This window comes from Mesoplodon mirus (genome assembly GCF_964341445.2).
Source record: "Mesoplodon mirus genome assembly, chromosome: 4".
NCBI classification, from domain to species: Eukaryota; Metazoa; Chordata; class Mammalia; order Artiodactyla; family Ziphiidae; genus Mesoplodon; species Mesoplodon mirus.
Window position 1 is genome coordinate 116,478,264 of NC_138979.1, and position 23,630 is coordinate 116,501,893.

A 23,630-nucleotide genomic window follows, 5' to 3' on the forward strand; every position below is an offset into this window, starting at 1 on the left:
TTTTCGCGAGGCATGGCATTACTACTGACCAGACGCCTTTAGGAGAGCTGGGCACCTCCCCATGCACACTAACTACTTCGCTCACCAACGAGATGGTGGTTGAGAGGCAAAATTAATATGATGCGGACTGCGAGAAAACACTGTGGGAGTTTTGAATTGTGGCAATGCAGATAAGATAACTCCTAAGTGCCAATTTAATAACTATTAGAATTCATCTGCCACTCTCCACTCCACTTTATATTTAATTATTTCAATAAAGAAGTGTGAATGATTTTTATCATTTTCATTCAATTCCCCAATGCACTTATTTCTTCCCTGGACACATTTTTCCTCTGAATTCTTGGCTGTCTTTAGAGTATAGATTTGGAAAATAAACTCAAAAGACTAGAAAGCTGAGGATAGTTGGTATCAGACGTCTTTTCCCTATAGATTAAAAAAAAAAAGTTTTACTACTTGTGGTTGCTTCTTTCACAACGTAACTAACTGGGCAGAGAAACCCAGGCTTTTGTTTCTCAGCTTTGTTTGGAACCCCATGTATTTGCTTTTAGTAAGTCAGCCTCTGCTTATCAAAGGTGTCTCCAAGTTTCAGTTTCAAACATTGTGTATTAATTTTAGGTACCTCCATTTATTACTTTTTGTGAAAAACAAAATCAAACATTCAGTAGCATCTTACCTTTGGAAGTCTGCAGAGATTATCTGCTTATTCTCAGTCTCCCCATGAAATGAACAGCTGTAGATGAAATTAATTTTGTGTTGATAAACTGGTCCTCGACAAGCAGGGAGTGAGTCTCTGTCCCCAAGGAGCTCCTCATCTAAATCTACTGACATCTGGAAGGCAACGTGAAGGTACATATAGTCCTATTCCATATTTTCAAGCTACTTCATAATCATCACAGAGTTTTGGGTTTTGGTCTATAAAACTGGCAGTTAGACAGTTAACTTTGTAATCCATTCAACAGAGCATTAAGAAAATAGAGCCTTTCCTGTCTCCTAGACACAACTTGTTTTCACCAGCACGGACTCCTTCTTAAATATCAAATGATCAGTCAAATTCAAAGCCCTGAGAGAAAGGGGTCCAAAAGCATCCCCTCATCTAAAGCTGAAGCTGCCACTTTGGACCCCCTTTGAATTGCTTGAGAGAGTAGATGGTAGGATGAAAAAGAGCTTGCTCTTCAGGTAGAAGAACATGGCTCCAGGGTCAGACTACCCAGGCCCAAATATTGGCTCCTTTACTTCTGGGGGTGCAAAGGTGAATTAAATAAGCTAAGGATTAGTGCTCTAGTGTACTAAAGCAAACAGAAAAGTAACTGGCATCTAGTAAGCGTTAAACACTAACTCCTATTATTGTTCACAAAATTTGTCTTTTGATGACTTGTTTTTCCTTCACGGGCTGCTCTCTTTGTTCATTTTATCCTATGAAATCCATTGAAGTTAGGGAAGGTGAGCACAGAGAGAATACGCCTTGCAGGTAACTGTCCACCTTCCATGTTTTATCCTATCCAGTTCTCATTCATTGTTCTGACTGGGGACAAAAAATAAAATGTAAGAAGCAGAAATATCCAAGGGGCACTTAGGGACCAAATTCAGTTAGGGAGAGGAATGGGTAGTGGAATTGTATGGAAACTTTGCATATAAATATGGTTTTACTCAGATAGTATGCTTATTGGGGGTGATTCTGTGGACAGATGGAAATTAGAGGGAGCTAAGAATTTCATCAACACAATCAGTCCTTCCTGTTGCCCATAGTAGGAATAAAGACGAACACAGAGAGATCTTGGAAGAGACATACAACACTGCCTTGGTGAATCAGTGTTGCTACTTCTGCTGAGAAGCAGCAAAATATGATAAACTGTCCTAAAATTCCAGAAACTTGTGAATCTTCTCCTATCTTTTCTTGCACTCCTGTGGATCCTCTTTCATTTCTCCCCCACTAAGAGAACTTGTTAGGAATGGAAAACCATAGTGACTCTGTCCCTGCCTTGGCAATATTTGGCCTTCCCCATGTGAGATGGGATTCTGCCAGAGGTGCCACTGGGAACCAGAATTTTGATCTTATTAGTTAAGGCTGTTCACCAGGTTCCAGTATGTACATACGATAGCTAAAGGATTCTTTAACTTGGCACTGTATAAAGACGACAAAAATAATTTTCCGAAGATGGTTTAACAATATTAAAGAAAATTGTATAGACTCCAATAGACATACTTAAAGAGAACCAAATTTGAAAGATATATACTGTATCCTTAAATGAAACTCCAAATTCTTCACAGTAAGGAAATGATAATAACTTTTAAATGATGTAACTAAGAGAATAATAGTCCGACCTGACTCCTCTTTTCTGTAATATATACCTTTTTCTTTCTTTCTACATGAGCTGGTCTAGTATGCATTTGCTGATTCTTAGTTTAGAGTCATCAATACTAAGCCATGATCTTTGCTAAGGCATTTACTGAAAGTGGAGTTTTCAGGTTTGAATGATTATCAGTTGATTTCTGTGAACACTTTCCTTCCACCCCTTAAACTCAGAAAGATTGTGTTTAACTTGATGCTCTAAGACTGAATGCATGTTTTCCATATATTCATCTATCTTTCTCCACAACTAAACTATGAGTATCTTAAGGACAGGGACTCTCTATTGACTTTGTATCATCATTTCTATCATAGACCCTGACATATAGGGCTCACTAAGAATTTATGAAATAAATGAATTAATGAAAACAATTGCAGGTTTCCAACTTTAAATGTGTTTACCCAGGTAGCCTGCTAGAGGCATATACAGAAGAGGCTTCTCCAATTTTAATCCTGCACTTAGTTCTCAAGAGGCCTTTTAACTAATTTGGCCTAAGTTTCCCCAGCTGCTATTGGTTTCTATTACCTATCAAAAGACACCTGACAATGTTTCAAAGAAGAAACCACTTCATCCTCATTCTGGAAGAAAGAAACTTTATCAAAATCAAAAGATTCGTTTCTCCCCAGAGAGGCTTACAATACTGGCAACAGTGATCAAATAGGGGAAGATTTCCTAAAATACTTTCCGGTAACGAGCCACTAAAACTGTCTCAAATGACTGATAAAGGAATGAAAATTTAAAAATCCTTACCCATGCATCAATCCTGCATTTTAGAGTGTCCCATTTTATTGTACTGATTAATCATATGCTCAGAGGAAGTTGGCAAGCTATCAAAAGCCAACCAGTATAACTGGAATGCCAACTTCACAAAATAATCTGGGATTATTTTGGGATATGTCATAAAATATGCCAAGACGGGTCATTTTAATGCACTCTTGAAAGAATTATACATATTCATCCACCTCGTTTAGCACCTGAATGACAACAAGCAGGTGAAAGCATCAGAACCAATGTATCAAGCCAGACAGTTGCCATTATGAACAAAACATAAAAAGAGAGTGACGGTGCTGAAAAATGGTAGGAGTCTTCTACTCAGACCTTGCAAGCACTGCTCTCTTTTGATAGGGAAATGAAGCTTGCTGGGAGAGAGAGAGAGAGCTATGTCTTATTGTCATGGCTGCTTACCGCTTATGGCAAATTTACATGAAATATACATTTCTTAATAGAAGTCACCATAACTTTTTAGTTTGTTTGTTTTAGAGACATTCTAAGGGTAGAAGAACTGTCAATCTAAACTAAATGCTTTCCTTAAATATCTGGGATCATCTCTGAGCAATGGAGGGCTCTATTAATCACTAATGAACTCCTAAATGCCACCTTCAGCTGATATAATGATAGGTAAAATTATACCATGACACACTGAGTGACAAAAAACAGCCCCCTTACCTAGTTTCATAGTGTGTTACTGGATTGCAAGGCACTGATTTAAAGGAATAAAATAAATAGCTAATGGGCTGTAGCAGAATCACTTGTATTTCACTGTGTGTATATATTTATATGTATGCGTGTGTGTGTGTTCTTTTGCAAAATTTTAACAGAGGGTTGTCTATGATCCTTCAAGCCACTGTCACTAACTTCTCCCTCCTTCTTCTTTGCCATCCTTCAATGAAGAGAGCCCTGTTCTCAGTTATTAAAACAACATCTCTTATAATGGGGACTAGGCAAAACCACAGATAAACTAAGCAAAAATAATTACTCAAACTCTGGAAAGCATTAATATTTTCACAGGCTTCCAAGTGTTCTTTTAATTGCTCTATATATCACTTTTGGGAATGGGACTGATTGAGACAGGACCCAACTCCCCAATAAGACTTTTGTACTGTAACATATACAGTTAAAGAGCAAGCGGGCCCTCTGAGCAGACTTTGAAGAGGTCATTCCTAGACCTTAACACAGAGTGCTAGTGTTTGTAAATTAAGGAGAATGCTCTAAACTGCCCTTGTATGACCTGAGCTCCTGCCCCTGGCCAGTTGTCGTCCTAGTTAGCCTTCACCCCAGACTGCCCAGAGGAGGGTGCCTCATGTATCTGATTGCTGGGATTCTGGTGTGTCTTCTTGGCTCTTCTAGAAATGGCTTCCTGGCCAATGGCCCCCAACATCTCTCCTTTCACTGGACCTGGATTTGTTATTCAACTGTGCTCATTCAGACTCTTGCAATTTGACCTAGCTGAGATCCAGAGTAGATGTCTTGCACCAGCCCCACAGAGACAACACTAACACTGAACTGATAATCAAAGCAAAGAAACCAAACAGCAGGCTAAATTGGTGAGCCCATCTAACAATGATCACTATACGTCAATGGAGAAAGTTCTCAAATAAGTGTGTGTGCTACAGACATAGGAAAAGCTCTTTGGAGATACTTAACTTTAGCCTTTTATATTTTTGCTTTCAACATTTCCTTATAGTCTAACTACTTTGTAGCTAAAGCTAATCCTTTTCTTTCCCTCTTACTGTTAATTTGAAGGTATTTAGAGAAGCTGTAATAGAAGTTAGAAGCTCTGAAGTTAGAAGCATTGCCTATAAACTGCCTGAGCTACTTGGTTCCTGCCTGTCTTCCTCATCTTTTTTACCCCTGCTTTCTTTTCCAATTATTATGGCTCCTTTAAATTACCGTCTAATTTTGAAAACACAAGTATTACAAAACTATATTGCCTGCTGCCTAAATTGAGACCCCTTATGTCCTTTGAAAGAAAAGTAGTTCATGTAGAAGATTCTAAGGATTTTCCTGCAACTCCTGGGCTGTAGAGGATTCCAAGGATTTTCCTGCAATCCCTCTGCAAGAGGTTCAGAGAAGAGCACCATCTGAATGAGGAAAGCTTTATCATGACACTTACTGGTTCTATCTTCTCCTACTGAGGTGTGAACCAACTTAGTTACTCACTCTCTCTTCTGGGTAGCCCATGATTGTATAGCAGGTGCATAACCACAGATGGCCTTCAACCATTCCTCCCCATATCCAGATAAAAGTCTCATTATCATGGGGGCAGCTGAGAGAAGTAGAGAGTGGCAAATAAGAGAACAAATTGAGTGAAGGCTTGTCTATGAATCTGCAGTTCTTTCCTATCTTCATCTTTTGCTGCCCGTCTGCCAACAAATATTTCTGCCCGTGTCTTTTCTTTCTTATCTCCTTGCTTACAGCTCTGGCCTTAAAAAAGCGTATGTCACTTTATTTGCCTCTTGCCAAGCTATCATTAATTCTTTCGTTTAAAAAAATATCTGTTGAATATCTATCATTTATCGGGTATTGTTTTAGATGTTGCAGAGGAACAACTGATAAAGTCCCAGTTCTCACAAAACTTATATTCTAGTGGTGGAAGATAGAAAAATAGACAAAGATTTGTTGGCTCTTTTTTATATTCATATGTTGAGTTCTTAGTTATGATTATTATAATTTTCAATTCTATAACTTTCATTTGATTCTTTTTCATAGATTTCCCATCTTGTCATCTATATTCTTGGACATATTTGTCATGGTTATTTAAAACTCTGTGTTTAATAACTGCAAAAGCTGTATCTCCCATGGGTGTCTTCCTACTGTCACTTTTATGCCCATAATCTTTGGTCATTTGGCAATGTCTTTTGCTGTGTATGGTAACTTTTGACCAAATAGTAATCACTGCGTATGAAAAACTGTTGAAGTATTTTGAGAGTCTGAAAGATTTTGTCCTCTTCTGTCAAGGATTTAATTTTTTTTTTGATGTGTGTTTTTTTTTTTTTTTTTTTTTTTTTTTTTTGCTGTAAGCGGGCCTCTCACTTGTTGTGGCCTCTCCCGTTGCGAAGCATAGGCTCCGGACGCACAGGCTCAGCAGCCATGGCTCACGGGCCCAGCCGCTCCGCGGCATATGGGATCCTCCCAGACCGGGGCACGAACCCGTATCCCCTGCATCGGCAGGCGGACTCTCAACCACTGCGCCACCAGGGAGGCCCCTTGATGTGTGTTTTTAGGCTATGAAGAAAACATATTAATCCAATCTGTGATTGAGCTGATTAAAGCTAGGTATCAGTTTTAAGAAGGATGATACATTTTCTGATTTGCTCTTTCTCATGAGATATTCCATGGCTCTCTCACTCTTTCTGTCATAAGATGCACCTTTAGAAATCCCAACTAGAAGCCCAGCCATCTCACTTTGACAGTCCCTAACTCCAACTATGGTCTCCCAAGCTTTAGGAGATTGAATAAAGTTCTGCTTAGCTTTTCAACTCCTTGGCCACATCTATGAATGAGTAAACATTGGGAAGGAACTGAATATTAGGCTCACCTCTCTGTTGTTCCCTTCTCTCCAATACTTCTCCAAGATCTTGGTCTCTCTAGTTCTTGCTGACTTTGTATTTTTTCCAATACATTCAAATGGATTTCTCTTAGTTTTATTCAGCCTTTCTGATTCTTATGGAAGGAAAGGCTAGTCTTTACAAATTAATTCACCATAGCCAGAAATATAAACCTCTTACTATAAGAATTTTTTAAATGTAGCCAAGGTTCATTTTATCATCATAAGGGCCAGGTAGCTTATCCTATTCTCTAGTCAGTGACGATAGCTCTCTTCACAATCACTTATAAATAAAGGCCATCATACTAAGGAACAACTAGTGAGATGTTGTGGATAGATCATGTATCTTCATTGCTGAAATAAAAATGCAGAGTACTGCACTATTGAATAGGCATTGGTAACAACCTTATATAAAGACAACAGTTTATTTTAACTTTTCGGTCCCTACAAATATTTCCAGACTACCAGAATGGGGCATTTTTTTTCAATATGTCGAGTGATTTTATGGCTTTTGAAAAATGACTATAGATAAGCAATTTAGTCACTAGAGGGATTTCAAATGCTGAAATATGCTCTTCTTTGCCTCACCTGACAGTACTGTACCAATAAGACTCAGGACAGCTTAGTAGACCTTTCACGGTATCTATGTAACTTAGCTGGGTTCATCTTGAGATTGAAGTTCATTTATCTTCTCCAGCATAAATATAATTTATCATTTCAAAACACACACGCATATGTACCCACATTTTTTCTGTTTCTGTTTCCAAATTTTGAATAGCCATTATATTTATCGATCTTCTTTAATCTCTTTCAAATACCCAAACAGGAAATATTTTTAGCTGAAGGGTATCCTAGTTGAACAATCCCCTAGGAGTACATTTCCAGCAAAATCCTATTATAATACAAAATTGCTATTTCAAGATGTAGAGTACTCCGTTTTGGGTCATTCACTTTTCAGGGATGAGTGATAATTATCGGAATTCTTTATAGTAGCAGAATGCAAGAATTTTATTTGCCTGACTGCAATGGATACTGTTAAAGGTTCTTGTAAGCCAGATAACTACCCCCCAAAATAATGAAAGTACTAGGCAAGGGGCAAATGGTACAGGGTACCATGGCATTAAACAATTTGATTAGCCAGCTCCATTTCTCTGACTAAAGTAAAACATAATACGGAAAGTGAAATCTTACAGGATTACTGGCGGGGGGGGGAGGGGGGGAGTGGGGTGGGAGGTATATTTTCCAGCACTCAACTGTGTGGAATTAAACTACTCCCTGTGCTCAAGAACAGGTCATGGGGCTTCCCTGGTGGCGCAGTGGTTGAGAGTCCGCCTGCCGATGCAGGGGACAGAGGTTCGTGCCCCGGTCCGGGAGGATCCCACGTGCCGCAGAGCGGCTGGGCCTGTGAGCCATGGCCGCTGAGCCTGCGTGTCTGGAGCCTATGCTCCACAATGGGAGAGGCCACAACAGTGAGAGCCCGCGTACAGCAAAAAAAAAAAAAAAAAATCCGCCTGCCAATGCAGGGGACACGGTTCGAGCCCTGGTCCGGGAAGATCCCACGTGCCATGGACCAACTAAGCCTGTGCACCACAACTACTGAGCCTGCGCTCTACAGCCCATGAGCCACAACTACCGAGCCTGAGTGCCACAACTACAGAAGCCTGCGTGCCTAGAGCCCGTGCTCCACAACAACAGAAGCCACCGTAATGAGAAGCCCGCGCACCACAATGAAGAATAGCCCCCACTTGCCGCAACTAGAGAAAGCCTGCACGCAGCAACGAAGACTGTACACAGCCAAAAAATAAATAAATAAATAAATTTATTTAAAAAAAAACAAAAAAAACCAAACACGTCAAACATCAGGTTGGAGATATGGTACAGAGTGGTGGATCAAGACATACCTCCTTCCAATCTCTGTAAGGATCAACATACTACAGTGGTTAGTAAGGCACCATACTAGGTACTGTGGTAGGGGCAGGGAGAAATGAGAGCCTTACGCTCTGCTGGTAGGACCAGACCAAATGAATTAAAAACTAAATAAAAATTCAAGAAATCAGTATAATCATAGATGAGCTTTCAAAATGCAGGGCATGAAAGGGTAAAAAACCAGAAGAACCAGAAGAACTACTGCAGGAACTGGGGGAGGGGGGTAGAAGATGAAAAAGAACTTAAAAAGTCAAGAAATGCTTCACTAACAAAGAGGGACTTTAAACAATGTAGAAAGTGGAAGGTCAGATACTATTTTTGAAAGTAATTTTTCAAATGCTGTTTTCCATTCGAGATTCCTAAAAAGAGTGTTAAGAGCAATGGAAAAAAAAATGGATGGACTAGAAAATGGGCACCTAGACCTCTCATCCTCTACTTCAATTATTGGATTTGCATTTCATATTCTAGGAGATTGTGGAGTGGAAATGTGGGGTTCTAAGGCTTTCTTACCCCGACTCTCTCTCTCCCTCCGTGCCTGCCTGCCTTCCTTTTTTTTTTAAATTTATTTATTTATTTATTTATGGCTGTGTTGGGTCTTCGTTGCTGTGTGCAGGCTTTCTCTAGTTGCGGCGAGTGGGGGCTACTCTTCATTGTACCGTGCAGGCTTCTCATTGTGGTGGCTTCTCTTGTTGTGGAGCATGGGCTCTAGGCACTTGGGCTTCAGTGGTTGTGGCACGTGGGCTCAGTAGTTGTGGCGCACGGGCTTACTTGCTTCGCGGCATGTGGGATCTTCCCAGACCAGGGCTCGTACCCATGTCCCCTGCACTGGCAGGAAGAGTCTTAACCACTGAGCCACCAGGGAAGCCCGCTTTCTTTCTTCCTTTATTTATTTATTTCTTTTTTTCTTTCTACATAAAGTCAGAATCTGAACTTTAGAAAGCTGAAGCCCTGCCTTTCATTCCAGCTCTCTTTCTACCTCTTCCTATGGTTGTTATGAATAACACTCACTACTGATCACCCTTTCTCAGAGTCATCTGTTATAAGGGAAGAGTTATCTATGTATCTATCTGTCTGTCATCTATGTTATTCACGTATAAGAGCAAACATGCCTCGAACTATACATATCTAAAAACTTACATTAAAGTATATGAGAAACCACTAGTATTAAAGTATATGAGAAACCACTAGTCTATTCCTCCTTTAATAGTTGAATACAACGAAAGCTCAGAGAGAGGAGTTGAAACACCTTTCCAAAGTTGTTTAGTTAATTAAAATCCAAATCTGAACTTCCACTTGTCCCTGTAGTCACTGTGAGTAACATCCACTACTGATCAGCTTTTCTCATATCCACCTCCTAGAAGGGAAGACAGTGACAACTCTACTCTGGTTTCTATCCCCAGACTTCAGAGACACTTCAGTCATTCAGTGCCCACTGCTTTTATTTACTAATCATGTCCAGAAGATTCTTGAAGGAGGTGTGTATGTTTTTCAGAGACTTGGTGTGTAAATAGATAGGTGACTTTGAAGTAACTTGATTAATCCTCCTTTAATTCGAACATCCATATCAATGGAATAATGGGAATTTTCCAGTGTTAGAAATAATGAAGCTTAATGAGAATAATAGATACTCTGACTAGAGCTTATAAATATTTTATTGACACACATGTCTAATACAATTTAAACACAAAATGGATAAATACATTACACATTTAAAATAAAGCATAAATTTACAATATATATTAAAGTATGTTATCTTTCTAACACAAATTGTTAGCAGATAAAATAATTAATGTATTTTCCAAATAAAATGATAATTATTATCTAAAATGAAGGAAATTTAATCAGTCATTAAAACTGAAAATAATATTGTTTGATCTTTTTTTTAAGGGTGAGATTAAAAACAAAGTGGGTCAAACATGCCATTATTCAATTAAAAGTATTTTTGTGCAAATTTTTCTAGCTACTGATAAACCTGTTCCTGACCTTACACGAGTTGGTGGAAAGGTGAAGAGGCAATTATTTCTGTAGTACAGAGGCCAGCAAAATTTTTCTATTTAGGGTCAGATAGTATATATTTTCAGCTTTGCAGGGCATACTACTTAATTCTGCTAGGCAGCCATAGGCAATGTAAGTGAATAGACATGGCTCTGTTCCAATAAAACTTTATTTACGATACAGCCTATGGGCCAGATTCCTCCTGTTGGCCATAATTTCCCAACCCCTGCTCTAGGTCCAAACTTTTCTTTTGATTCCAACTTTAAATAACCTCTCCCTTATTTTTTAACTTGCATGAAATATTTATTAAAAAACATTTTAAAACTCATAATAGATAGTATATATTATTTTAAAAATTAAATTTCTTTATTTTTTTCAGTTTTATCTCATGTAGATGGAAATTCTATTGCAAAATAACCTATGTCAATTTCAATACTAGTTTTGGAAGGCTTCTATTCTTCCAGTACAAACTTTCAGTAATACAACTATACAGGGGTAACTATATATCTAACTAAACCTGTAATTTATGCAAATGTGTATCCTTTTGCACAATTCCAATGAGTCACTGATTTTGATTTTAAGCTGTAAATAACTGAGTTTTCACATTTTGTTAAAACACTTAAATAAAGGTATTTGTGGCAGAAATAGCTAACTGGATACCAAAGATCTATGATCCTATTTCATGCTGTAGAATTGCTGCTGGGCAGCAGCTGCCTGGACAGGGACTACATTTCCCAGGTCCCTTGAAACCCAATGGAATCATGGGACTAGTTCTCACTGCTTTGTGTTAATTCCAGGTAAGGACATTTAAGAAGCAGGTGTGCTTTGTCCACCTTCTCTCTTATAACCAGCAAGCTGGATTCAATGCCTGGATTGACCTTAGAAGACATTCTTACTGTCAAATGGGTTTTACTTGATGAAGAAATAAACTTCTGTTGAATTCAGTCACTAAGACTAAGGCTTTATTTGTTGGGGTAGTTACATTACCTAAACTATTCAATAATAAAATATGAAACAACAAAAACAAAAAAAATTCCTGATATTTTTGGTGATATGTTACTAGTATTTTAGTATTTAAAAATAGCACATTTTAGTTGAAATACTGAAATCCTGGAGGTGACTGCTACAATCATTAGACTTTGCAATGAATGTCATTTTCCCATATAATTCACCTCCTATCAATAATTGATGTAGACTGACAAAGCATGGATTTTGTTCAGATAGAAAATGTGGGAAGTTTTATGAAAATGAAACTCTGAACAAATGTGTAGAGACTGGAAAAACTGAATTAATATAATAGTATATTAAATGTGTCTAATATATTAAAATATAATATATCACTGCTTAATGAATGCAAAATGGTTTAGATATTATAGTTGATTCCATATCTAGAAAAACTCAATAAAATATCACTATAGGCATACCTTGGAGATATTGATTTTGTTCCAGATCACCCACCTCAATAAAGTGGATATCACAATAAAATGAGTCACAGGAATTTTTTGATTTCCCAGGGCATACAAAAGTTATGTTTATATTATACTTTATTAAGTGTGCAATAGCATCATGCCTAAAATCCAATGTATATACCTTAATTTAGAAATACTTTATTGCTAAAAATGAGCCATCTGAGCCTTCAGAAAGTTGAAAATTTTTGCAACAGTAACATCAAAGATCACTGATCACAGATCACCAAAATAAATATAATAATAATGAAAGAGTTTGAAATTTTGTGCTAATTACCAAAATGTGACACAGAGACACAAAGTGAGCAAATCCTGTTGGAAACATGGTGCTGACAGATTTGCTTGACACAAAGTTGCCACAAATCTTCAACTTGTAAAACACTCAATATCTGGGAAGTGCAATAAAGTGAAACAATAAAATGAGGTTATGTCTGTATTTCAGAATAGATAACTCCTCTATACTGACAGAATTGGGAGTACTTCCAGATCTACTGGGCTTCTTGTCCTTAAATGGAGCTACGTAGTTACACACTGACCAATTTAGTTTCTGTGAATCCTTCTCCTCATGCTGACTATCCATAGGCCTACTTTGAATATTTAACCCATATACATAAATACATATGGAGAAGCTTGGCCTCTGTGTTCTGAGTGCCTAGAACGGCATGTCCATCCTGATTTTCACTATAAAAATTAATATTGTAACCAAAAAAATGCCCTGGTTAAAATACAAAAATACCAGAGGAGTTAGCTCAGCAGAAAAACAGAAGTACTTTTCTCTCTGAATTACATGTTTTCTTCCATGACTATCTGTAATCCCAACTGATGCTGCAAGGAACATTAGTAATTCTAGAATTTTCTCTTCACTGAAGCATAAGTAGCTGAGTTTTACCACCCTCTCCTTGCTTGCAGGCAAATCTGTGAGTAATTTTATCTCATAGTCATATGATTAGACTGACCAATGAATAAATTTCTAGGAGTCATTTTGCAAGATAGGCTCCCAGTTTTGTTTGTGTGTGTATATATATATATATATATATATATGCTGACAGAAGTTGCTTTTGGTTTAGGCAGTAGGAAACATTAGAAGGTGAGTAAGCCCATATGGACTGGGGGCAACAAAAAGATTAAATTCTAATATCTGATTTAATGGGGGTTTTTTAAAGACCATGGATGGAGATATTCCCTTCCTCTCTTAAATTCTTTCTTTGGTTTTGTTAATATCACTTATGCCATTGTAAAGCCTCCATTCCAATAAATCTGGGCCACACTCTCCTCCTATTGCTATTTTTCTTACTTAATTATTTCAACTTTAAAAATTCTCCAGTCATGTTAAGTGGACAAAACCAGTAGGGTCTTTTATAAAATTATGAAGTCTTGCTAACTTGAGTGTTAAGGAGCCTTTCCAGTTCTAGAATGGATACTATTATGACCATGCAGACAATGGAGAGTCACTGAAGGTTTTGTAGGATAAGGATTTCCTAAAGTAGTATTTTAGGAAGACTACCAGAGGACCACTGAGTAGGAAAGAATGAAGGTTGGAAAATGGTTAAAATGGCATTTACTTAATAAAAGCAGTGATATGAAATGAAATAAAATGAAAAGGAGATAATAAATGTAAAAACATTTCAAAAGAAGAGAAGGATAATTACAAATTAAAACCACAAAAGATATTACCTCTCACCAGTTAGAATGGTTAATATCAAAAAAGACAAGAAACAGCAATTGTTGGTGAGGATGTGGAGAAACGGAAACTCTTGTGCACTGATGGTGGGAATGTAAATTGGTATAATAACTATGGAAAATAGTATGAAGCTTCCTCAAAGAATTAAAAATAGAATTATCATATGATCCAACAATTTCATTTTGGGGTATTTATCTGAAAAATATAAAATCACTATCTTGAAAAGATGCCTGAACCCCCATGTTCACTGCAGCATTACTTACAATAGCCAAGACATGGAAACAAAAAAGGTGTTCATTAATGAAAAATGGATAAAGAAAATGTGGTCTCTCTCTACATATACACAGTGGAATATTATTCAGCTACCAAAAGGAGGAAATTCTTCCATTTGGACAACATGGATGGACCTTGAAGGCATTATGCTAAGTAAAATAAGTTTGACAAGAAAAGCAAATACTATATTATCTCATTTATTTGTGGAATCTTAAAATAAAAATCAAAAGCTCATAGATACATAGGTAGCTCATCCACAGAGAATTCTTCTCAAGTGCACATGAAACATTTTCTAGGATAGACCAATTGTTAGGCCACAAAACAAATCTTAGCAAATTCTAGAAGAATGAAATCATAACAAGTATCTTCTCTGATCAAAATGGCATGGAACTAGAAATCAATAACAGATGAAAACCAGAAAATTCTCAAAAAAAAAAAAATTAAACAACACTCTCCTGAACAACCAATGGATCAAAGAAGAAATTAAAAAGAAATAAAAAATTCTTTTGAGACAATAAAAATGGAAACACAACACACCAGAACTTGTGGGATACATTAAAAACAGTTCTAAGAGGGAAGTTCAGAGTAATAAATACCTACATTAAGAAGCAAGAAAGATTCCAAATAAACAATTTACCTCTATGCCTTAAAGAATTAGAAAAAGACAAAATGAGCCCAAAGTTATCAGAAGAAAGGAAATAATAGATTAGAACAGAAATAAGTGATATAGAGAGCAGAAAAACAATAGAGAAGATTAACCAAATTAGGAGTTGGTTCTTTGAAAAGATAAACAGAAGTGTCAAACCCTTAGCCAGACTAACCAAGGAGAAAAGAGAAAGGACCCAAATGAACAAAATTATAAATGAAAAAGGAGACATTACAACAGATACCACAGAAATTCAAAGATCATAAAAGGCTACTATGAACAACTATATATGCCAACCAAGTGGACAAACTAGAAGAAATGGAAAAAAATCTTAGAAACATACAACTTACCAAGACTGAATCAGGAAGAAATAGTAAATGTGAATATTTCAATTACTAGCTAGGAGATTAAATCAGTAATTGAAAATCTCCCAATGAAGGAAAACTCAGGATCAGATGGCTTCACTGGTGAATTTTATCAAATATTCAAAGAAAAAATAACACCACTCCTTCTCAAACACTTCCAAATAATCAAAGAGGACGGGACACTCCCAAATTCACTTTAGAAGGCCGCGACTATACTAATCCCCAAACCAGAAAAGGATGCTACTAGAAAAGAAAAGCACAGGCCAATATCTCTGATGACGTAGATGCAAAAATTCTCAATAAAATTCTAGCAAACCAAATTCTGTCACACATTAAAAGGATCATTCACCATGATCAAGTAGGATTTATCCCTGGGATGCAAGGATGTTTCAACATATGCAAATCAATCAATGTGATACTTCCCAATTAATATAATGAAAGAAAAGAAATGTGATAATCTTAATAGACACAGAAAAAGCATTTGACAAAATTTAACACCCATTCATATGTTTTTAAAATCTCTTAACAAATTAGGCATAGAAGGAACATATTTCAACATAATAAAGACCATATATGACAAGTCCACAGTTAATATCCTGCTCCATGGTGAAAGGTTAAAACTTTTCCTCTAAGATCAGTAACAAGACAAGTGTGCCCACTCTCTCCATTCCTATTCAACATAGAAGTCCTAGCTAGAGCAATCAAGTAAGAAAAAGAAATGAAATGCAGAATTGGAAAGGAAGAAGCAAAATTGTGTTTATTTGCAGATGACATAATTTTATATACAAAAAACCTTAAAGACTTTACTCCCCCCCAAAAAAACCCCCAAAAAACTTAAATTTAATCAAGGAATTCAGTAAAGTTGCAGGATACAAAATAACATACAAAAATCAGTAGTGTTTCAATACACTAATAACAAATTTTCTGAAAAAGAAATAAAGGAATTGATCTCATTTATAATAGCATCAAAAACAATAAAATACTTAGATATAAATTTAACTAAGAAAGTGAAAGATCTCTACTCAAAAAAGTACAATATACTGGTGAAAATAATCAAAGAAGACACAAATAAGGAAGGTATCTAATGTTCATGGATTGGAATAATTAATATTGTTAAAATGTCAATACTACCAAAAGCCATCTATAGATTCAATGCAATATCAAGATTACAATGACATTTTTTATAGAAGTAGAAAAAAACACTCCTAAAATTTATGTGAAGTGACAAAAGACACTGAATAGCCAGAGGCATCCTGAGAAAGAAGAAAAAAGCAGGAGACATCACACTTCCTGATTTCAAGCTATACTATAAAGGTATAGTCATCAAAACAGTATGGTACTAGCATAAAAACAAACAAATAGACCAATAGAAGAAAATTGATAGCCCAGAAATAAACATAAGCATACATGGTCAAGTAATATTTGACAAGAGAACTAAGAACATTCAGTGAAGAAAAGACAGACTTTTTAATAAATGGTGCAAGGATAATTGGATATTCACATGTAAAAGAATGAAACTGGACCCATATCTTACACCACTCACAAAGATTAACTAAAAACACATTAAAGACTTAAATGTAAGACCTGAAACCGTGAAACTCCTTGAATAAAACCCAGGAATAAAACTTCTTGGCATGGGTCTTGGTAATGATTTTTTGGACATGACACCTAAAGCACAAGCAACAAAATTAAAAATAAACAAGTGGAACTGCATCAAACTATAAAGCTTACACACAACAACAACAAAATCAAAGTGAAAAGACAACCTGCAGAATGGGAAAAACTATTTGCAAACCTTAAATCTGATAAAGGGTTAATATCCAAAATATATAAAGAACTCATATAGCTCAAGAGCAAAAAACAAATAATATAGTTAAAAATGGGCAAAGATCCTGAACAGATATTTTTCCAAAAAAGATGCATGAATGGCCAATAGGTACATGAAAGATGCTCTAACAACATCACTAGTCATTAGGGAAAAGGAAATCAAACCACAGTAAAATATCACCTTATACCTGTTAGAATGGCAATTATCAAAAAGACAAGAGATAACATGCTGGAGTGGATGGAGAGAAAAGGGAACCTTTGTGCACTGTTGGTAGGATTGTAAATTGGTTCAGCTACTATGGAAAGCAGTATGGAGGATCCTCAAAAAATTAAAAATAGAACTACCATATGATCTAGCAATTCCACATCTAGGAGTATATCCAAAGGAAACAAAAATGCTAACCCAAAAAGATATCTGTGGGACTTCCCTGGTTGTGCAGTGGTTAAGAATCCACCTGCCAATGCAGGGAACACGGGTTCAAGCCCTGGTCCGGGAAGATCCCACATGCCATGGAGCAACTAAGCCTGTGCACCATGACTACTGAGCATGCGCTCTAGAGCCCAAGAGCCACAACTACTGAGCCCATATGCCACAACTACTGAAGCATGTGCACCTAGAGCCCACACTCCACAACAAGAGAAGCCACTGTAATGAGAAGCCCATGCACCACAATGAAGAGTAGCCCCCACTTGCCACAACTAGAGAAAGCCTGCGCAGTAACGAGGACCCAATGCAGCCAATAAATAAATAAATGTTCCTTTAAAAAAATTTTTTAAAAAGAGAGATATCTGCCACCCCATATTCATAGAAGCATTTTTTATAATAGTCAAGACATGGAAACATCCTAAGTGTCTCTCAATGGATGAATAGGTAAAGAAGTTGTGGTATAGACACACACACACACACACACACACACACAATGGAATATTATTTAGCCATAATAAGTGAGGAGATTCTACTACTTGCAACAACATGGATAGAACTTGAAGGTATTATGCTAAATGAATAAGTCAGACAGAGAAAGATAAATACTGTATGATCTCACTTATATGTGGAATCTTACAAAAGAATAGAACAGAAAAACCAAACTCACAGGAAAAGAGATCAGACTTGTGGTCACCAGAGGCAGAGGGTTGTTGGTGGGAGGGGGAACTGTAAGAAGGTGATCAAAAGGTACAGACTTCAAGTTATAAGATATTTAAGTATTAGGGATGCAATGTACAACATGATGAGTATACCTAATGTGGCAGTTAGATATATATGAAAGTTTTTAAGAGAGTAAATCCTGAGTTCTCATCACAAAGAAATTTCTTCCCTTTTTTCTTTTAATTGTATCTATATTGAAAAGGTGGATTTAGCTGAACCTATTGTGGTAATCATTTCAGTATATATGTAACTCAAACCATCATGCTGTATGCCTTGAACTTCTACATTGACATATGTCAATTATTTTTCAATAAAACTGGCAAAAAAAACAAAAAATGAACTCATAGATACAGAAAACAGATTGGTAGTTTAGAGGCGGGGGTAGGGGGATGAGGGAATGGGCAAATTGGGTGAAGGTGATCAGAAGGTACAAACTTTCAGTTAAAAGATAAATAAGTTGTGGAGGTGTAATGTACAGTGTGGTGACTATAGTTAACGATGCTGTACCACATACTAGAAAGTTAGAGTAAACTTTAAAAGTTCTCATCACAAGAAAAAAATTATAACTATGTGTGTGGTGATGGATGTTAACTACTGTGATAATAATTTCAAAATATATACATATAACAAATCATTATGCTGTACACATAAAACTAGTATATATAATAGTGTGTGTCAATTATATCTCAACTTAAAAAAAGAAAGGTAATATTTGGTTTTAAACATGAAGAGTTGGATGTGAAAATGGAATACTCAGCTAGAGGTATTCAACAGGTGACTGAAAATGCAGGATCTAAGCTTGTCAGGGGCATCAGGTCTAAGCATACAAATATGGAAGGAAAACTGATAAATGTATCTGGCTAAGATGACCTTAATGTTCCCCTCAGCTTGACTAAACTTGAGACAGATTTCTTTACTCTAAATTCTCTAACCTCTTTTTTCTTAGAGCATTTACTTTAGAAAACTTGCAATTGTAAATTCTTTCTCTGCCTCTTCGAGATGTAAATTTTCTCCCAGCCTCCTGCCAGTTTTATAACCCAGGAATGTCTTTCTCAAGGACCTGGGAGCCATCTCTTAGAAATGTAATCATCAAGAAAGATAGTGTTTTCTCTCTCAGTCTCTACGGGAGAGTTTGAGCCTAACTTCAATAAGCGTCAATTAGCAAACACAGATGGCCTAGTCACATTGATCAACCTCCCCCTAGTACTCTTTTCTAATACTTTTCCACTAGCTCACCCCACTGCTTAAAATTCTCTTGCCTTTTGTCTCAGCCGAGTTGAGTTCAATACTTCTCCTCTTTTGCAATGGTTTTGAATGAAGTCTTTGTTTTCTGTTTAACTTATCCAGTGCAGTTTTTCTTTGTCAAATCCATTGGAGCCATGGGATTATTTGAAATACCCAAGAAAGACAATGAGAAAGAGATGAAGGACAATTATGTAAATTGGGGAAACTCAACCATTTAATTAGAGGACTAGAGAAGGAATTGGAGAAACAGGAAGAAAACATACAATATGTAACAGAGAATTTAAAGCCCAAGAGAATTTCAAGAAGGAAGATGTAAACAATATCAGTTCTGCATTAAAATCTGGAAAATTGATTACAGAAGAAAATGGATAAAAAGCAATTGGACAAAATGAGTAGGAGGTAAGTGCTGATATTTATTCTAACATCTTTATTGAATGCATACTGTGTGCCATGCAATTTTTAAAGTTTGGGTTTCAAAGGTGAGTGAGATAAGCAAGATCCCTGCTCTCATGCAACTTACATTGAGTTAAAGGAGACAAAAAATAAAATAAAATAACAATACTAATAAAAAGCAAAAGAAGTGTTAGAAATGATAGATGCTATCAAGGAATTTGAAGAGAATGTTCCAATAGAAAGTGACTGGAAAAATATTTTTGATGGATTGGCCTCTCCAAAGAAGGGATAATTTGGCTGTGATGTGACTTACCAGAAGGAGTCAGCCATAAAAAGCAGATATGCCATGACAAAGACCCTATTACAGAAACAAGCTGGTTGAGTTCAAAGATGCAGAACCTACCTACAGTACAGTGAATGAGCCTGAGAATTGTATGAGATGAGACTGACAGAGAACATAAAACTGTAGACCAGTGTAAGGTGTTTGGATTTTCTTTTCAGTGTTACGTGAAGCCATTGGAGGGGGTTAAGAATGAAAGTGACATCATCAGGTTTATGGTTTAAAAGAGTAACTCTGACAGCTTTATGGAAACTGAATTTTAGAGATGCATGATGGGAAGCAGAGAGATACTTTGGTACCCTGCAACCCTCCAGGCTACAGACTGTAGTGGCTTGGACCAGGGTTCATGAAAAAAGCAGTTTCAATACAAAAAGAGAGGCTGGAAGTCAGATTTGTATGGGAGGAAGTAGAGATGGGTGATGTGGGATCAGGGGCAGCAGACATCGTCTTTTCTTACATGTTTGAACGTGAAATTTGGAGGCCAGAAATGAGGAGCATTAAAAATTTTCTTCAATCTACCAGAGGGCAGACAGCAGAAGCAAGAAGAACTACAACCCTGCAGCCTGTGGAACAAAAACTACATTCACAGAAAGACAGACAAGATAAAAAGGCAGAGGGCTATGTACCAGATGAAGGAACAAGATAAAACCCCAGAAAAACAACTAAATGAGGTGGAGATAGGCAACCTTCCAGAAAAAGAATTCAGAATAATGATAGTGAAGATGATCCACGACCTCGGAAAAAAAATGGATGCAAAGATAGAGAACATGCAAGAAATGGATAACAAAGACCTAGAAGAATTAAAGAACAAACAGAGATGAAAAATACAATAATTGAAATGAAAACTATACTAGAAGGAATCATTAGCAGAATAACTGAGGAAGAAGAACGGATAAGTGACCTGGAAAACAGAATGGTGGAATTCACTGCTGTGGAACACAACAAAGAAAAAAGAGTAAAAAGAAATAAAAGCAGCCTAAGAGACCTCTGGGACAACATTAACTGCAACAACATTCGCATTATAGGGGTCCCAGAAGGAGAAGAGAGAGAGAAAGGACCAGAGAAAATATTTGAAGACATTATAGTCGAAAATTTCCTTAACATGGGAAAGGAAAGAGCCACCCAAGTCCAGGAAGCATAGAGAGTCCCATACAGGATAAACCCAAGGAGAAACATGGCGGGACACATAGTAATCAAATTGGCAAAAATTAAAGGCAAAGAAAAATTATGAAAGCAGCAAGGGAAAAATGACAAATAAAATACAAGGGCGCTCCCATAAGGTTAAGAGCTGATTTCTGAGCAGAAACTCTACAAGCCAGAAGGGAGTGGCATGATATACTTAAAGTGATGAAAGGGAAGAAACTACAACCAAGATTACTCTACCCGGCAAGGATCTCATTCAGATTCAATGGAGAAATCAAAAGCTTTACAGCCAAGCAAAAGCTAAGAGAATTCAGCACCACCAAACCAGCTCTAAAACAAATGCTAAAGGAACTTCTCTAAGTGGGAAACACAAGAGAAGAAAAGGACCTACAAAAACAAACCCAAAACAATTAAGAAAATGGTCATAGGAACATACATATCAATAATTACCTTAAACGTGAATGGATTAACTGTTCCAAACAAAAGACACAGGCTCGCTGAATGGATACAAAAACAAGACCATATATATGCTGTCTACAAGACACCACTTCAGACCAAGGGACACATTCAGACTGAAAGTGAGGGGATGGAAAAAGATATTCCATGCAAATGGAAATCAAAAGAAAGCTGGAGTAGCAATACTTATATCAGATAAAATAGACTTTAAAATAAAGAATGTTACAAGAGACAAGGAAGGACACTACATAATGATCAAGGATCAATCCAAGAAGAAGATATAACAATTATAAATATATATGCATCCAACATAGGAGCACCTCAATACATAAGGCAACTGCTAACAGCTCTAAAAGAGGAAATCGACAGTAACACAACAATAGTGAGGGACTTTAACACCTCACTTACAAAGAAAACAACAGCAAAGATGAATAAAACTAAAAGCTGGTTCTTTGAGAAGATAAACAAAATTGATAAACCATTAGCCAGACTCATCAAGAAAAAGAGGGAGAGGACTCAAATCAATAAAATTAGAAATAAAAAAGGAGAAGTTACAACAGACAACGCAGAAATACAAAGCATTCTAAGAGACTACTACAAGCAACTCTATGGCAATAAAATGGACAACCTGGAAGAAATGGACAAATTCTTAGAAACGTATAACCTTCCAAGACTGAACCAGGAAGAAACAGAAAAAACAGACCAATCACAAGTAATGAAATCGAAACTGTGATTAAAAATCTTCCAACAAACAAAAGTCCAGGACCAGATGGCTTCACAGGTGAATTCTATCAAACATTTAGAGAAGAGATAACACCCATCCTTCTCAAACTCTTCCAAAAAATTGCAGAGGAAGGAAGACTCCCAAACTCATTCTATGAGGCCACCATCACCCTGATACCAAAACCAGACAAAGATACTACAAGAAAAGAAAATTACATAGGCTTCCCTGGTGGCACAGTGGTTGAGAGTCTGCCTGCTGATGCAGGGGACATGGGCTCGTGCCCTGGTCTGGGGTGATCCCACATGCCGCAAAGTGGCTGGGCCCGTGAGCCATGGCCACTGATCCTGTGTGTCCAGATCCTGTGCTCTGCAATGGGAGAGGCCACAACAGTGAGAGGCCCACATACCGCCAAAAAAAAAAAAGAAAATTACAAACCAATATCACTGATGAATATAGATGCAAAAATCCTCAACAAAATACTAGCAAACAGAATCCAACAACATATTCAAATGATCATACACCATGATCAAGTGGGATATATCACAGGGATGCAAGGATTCTTCAATATATGCAAAATAATCAATGTGATACACCATATTAACAAATTGAAGAAGAAAAACCAAATGATCATCTCAATAGATAAAGAGAAAGCTCTTGACAGAATTCAACACCCATTTATGATAAAAACTCTCCAGAAAGTGGGCATAGAGGGAACTTACCTCAACATAATAAAGGCCATATATGACAAACCCACAGCCAACATCATTCTCAATAGTGAAAGACTGAAAGCATTTCCTCTAAGATCAGGAACAAGACAAGGATGTCCACTCTCAGCACTCTTATTCAACATAGTTTTGAAAGTCCTAGCCATGGCAACCAGAGAAGAAAAAGAAGTAAAAGGAATACATATAGGAAAAGAAGAAGTAAAACTGTCATGGTTTGCAGATGACATGATACTATATAGAGAGCATCCTAAAGAGGTCACCAGAAAACTGCTGGAACTAATCAATGAATTTGCTAAAGTTGCAGGATACAAAATTAAGGCACAGAAATCTCTTGCATTCCTATACACTAATGATGAAAAATCTGAAAGAGAAATTAAGGAAACACTCCCATTTACCACTGCAACAAAAAGAATAAAATACCTAGGTTAAACCTATCTAGGGAGACAAAAGACCTGTATGCAGAAAACTGTAAGACACTGAAGAAAGAAATTAAAGATGATACCAACATATGGAGAGGTATACCATGTTCTTGGATTGGAAGAAACAATATTGTGAAAATGACTCTACTACCCAAAGCAATCTACAGATTCAATGCAATCCCTA

At 36.8% G+C, this 23,630-nt stretch overlaps 1 long non-coding RNA gene across 1 annotated transcript in view; it reads right to left on the reverse strand.

The window, feature by feature from the left end:
* Positions 1-750: 750 nt before the first annotated feature.
* LOC309803566 overlaps positions 751-23,630 on the reverse strand; it is a 47,833-nt gene continuing 24,953 nt past the window's right edge. The window contains exon 3 of the long non-coding RNA XR_014293969.1: positions 751-828. This is a non-coding gene — a long non-coding RNA (uncharacterized lncRNA). The remainder of the gene's footprint in view (positions 829-23,630) is intronic.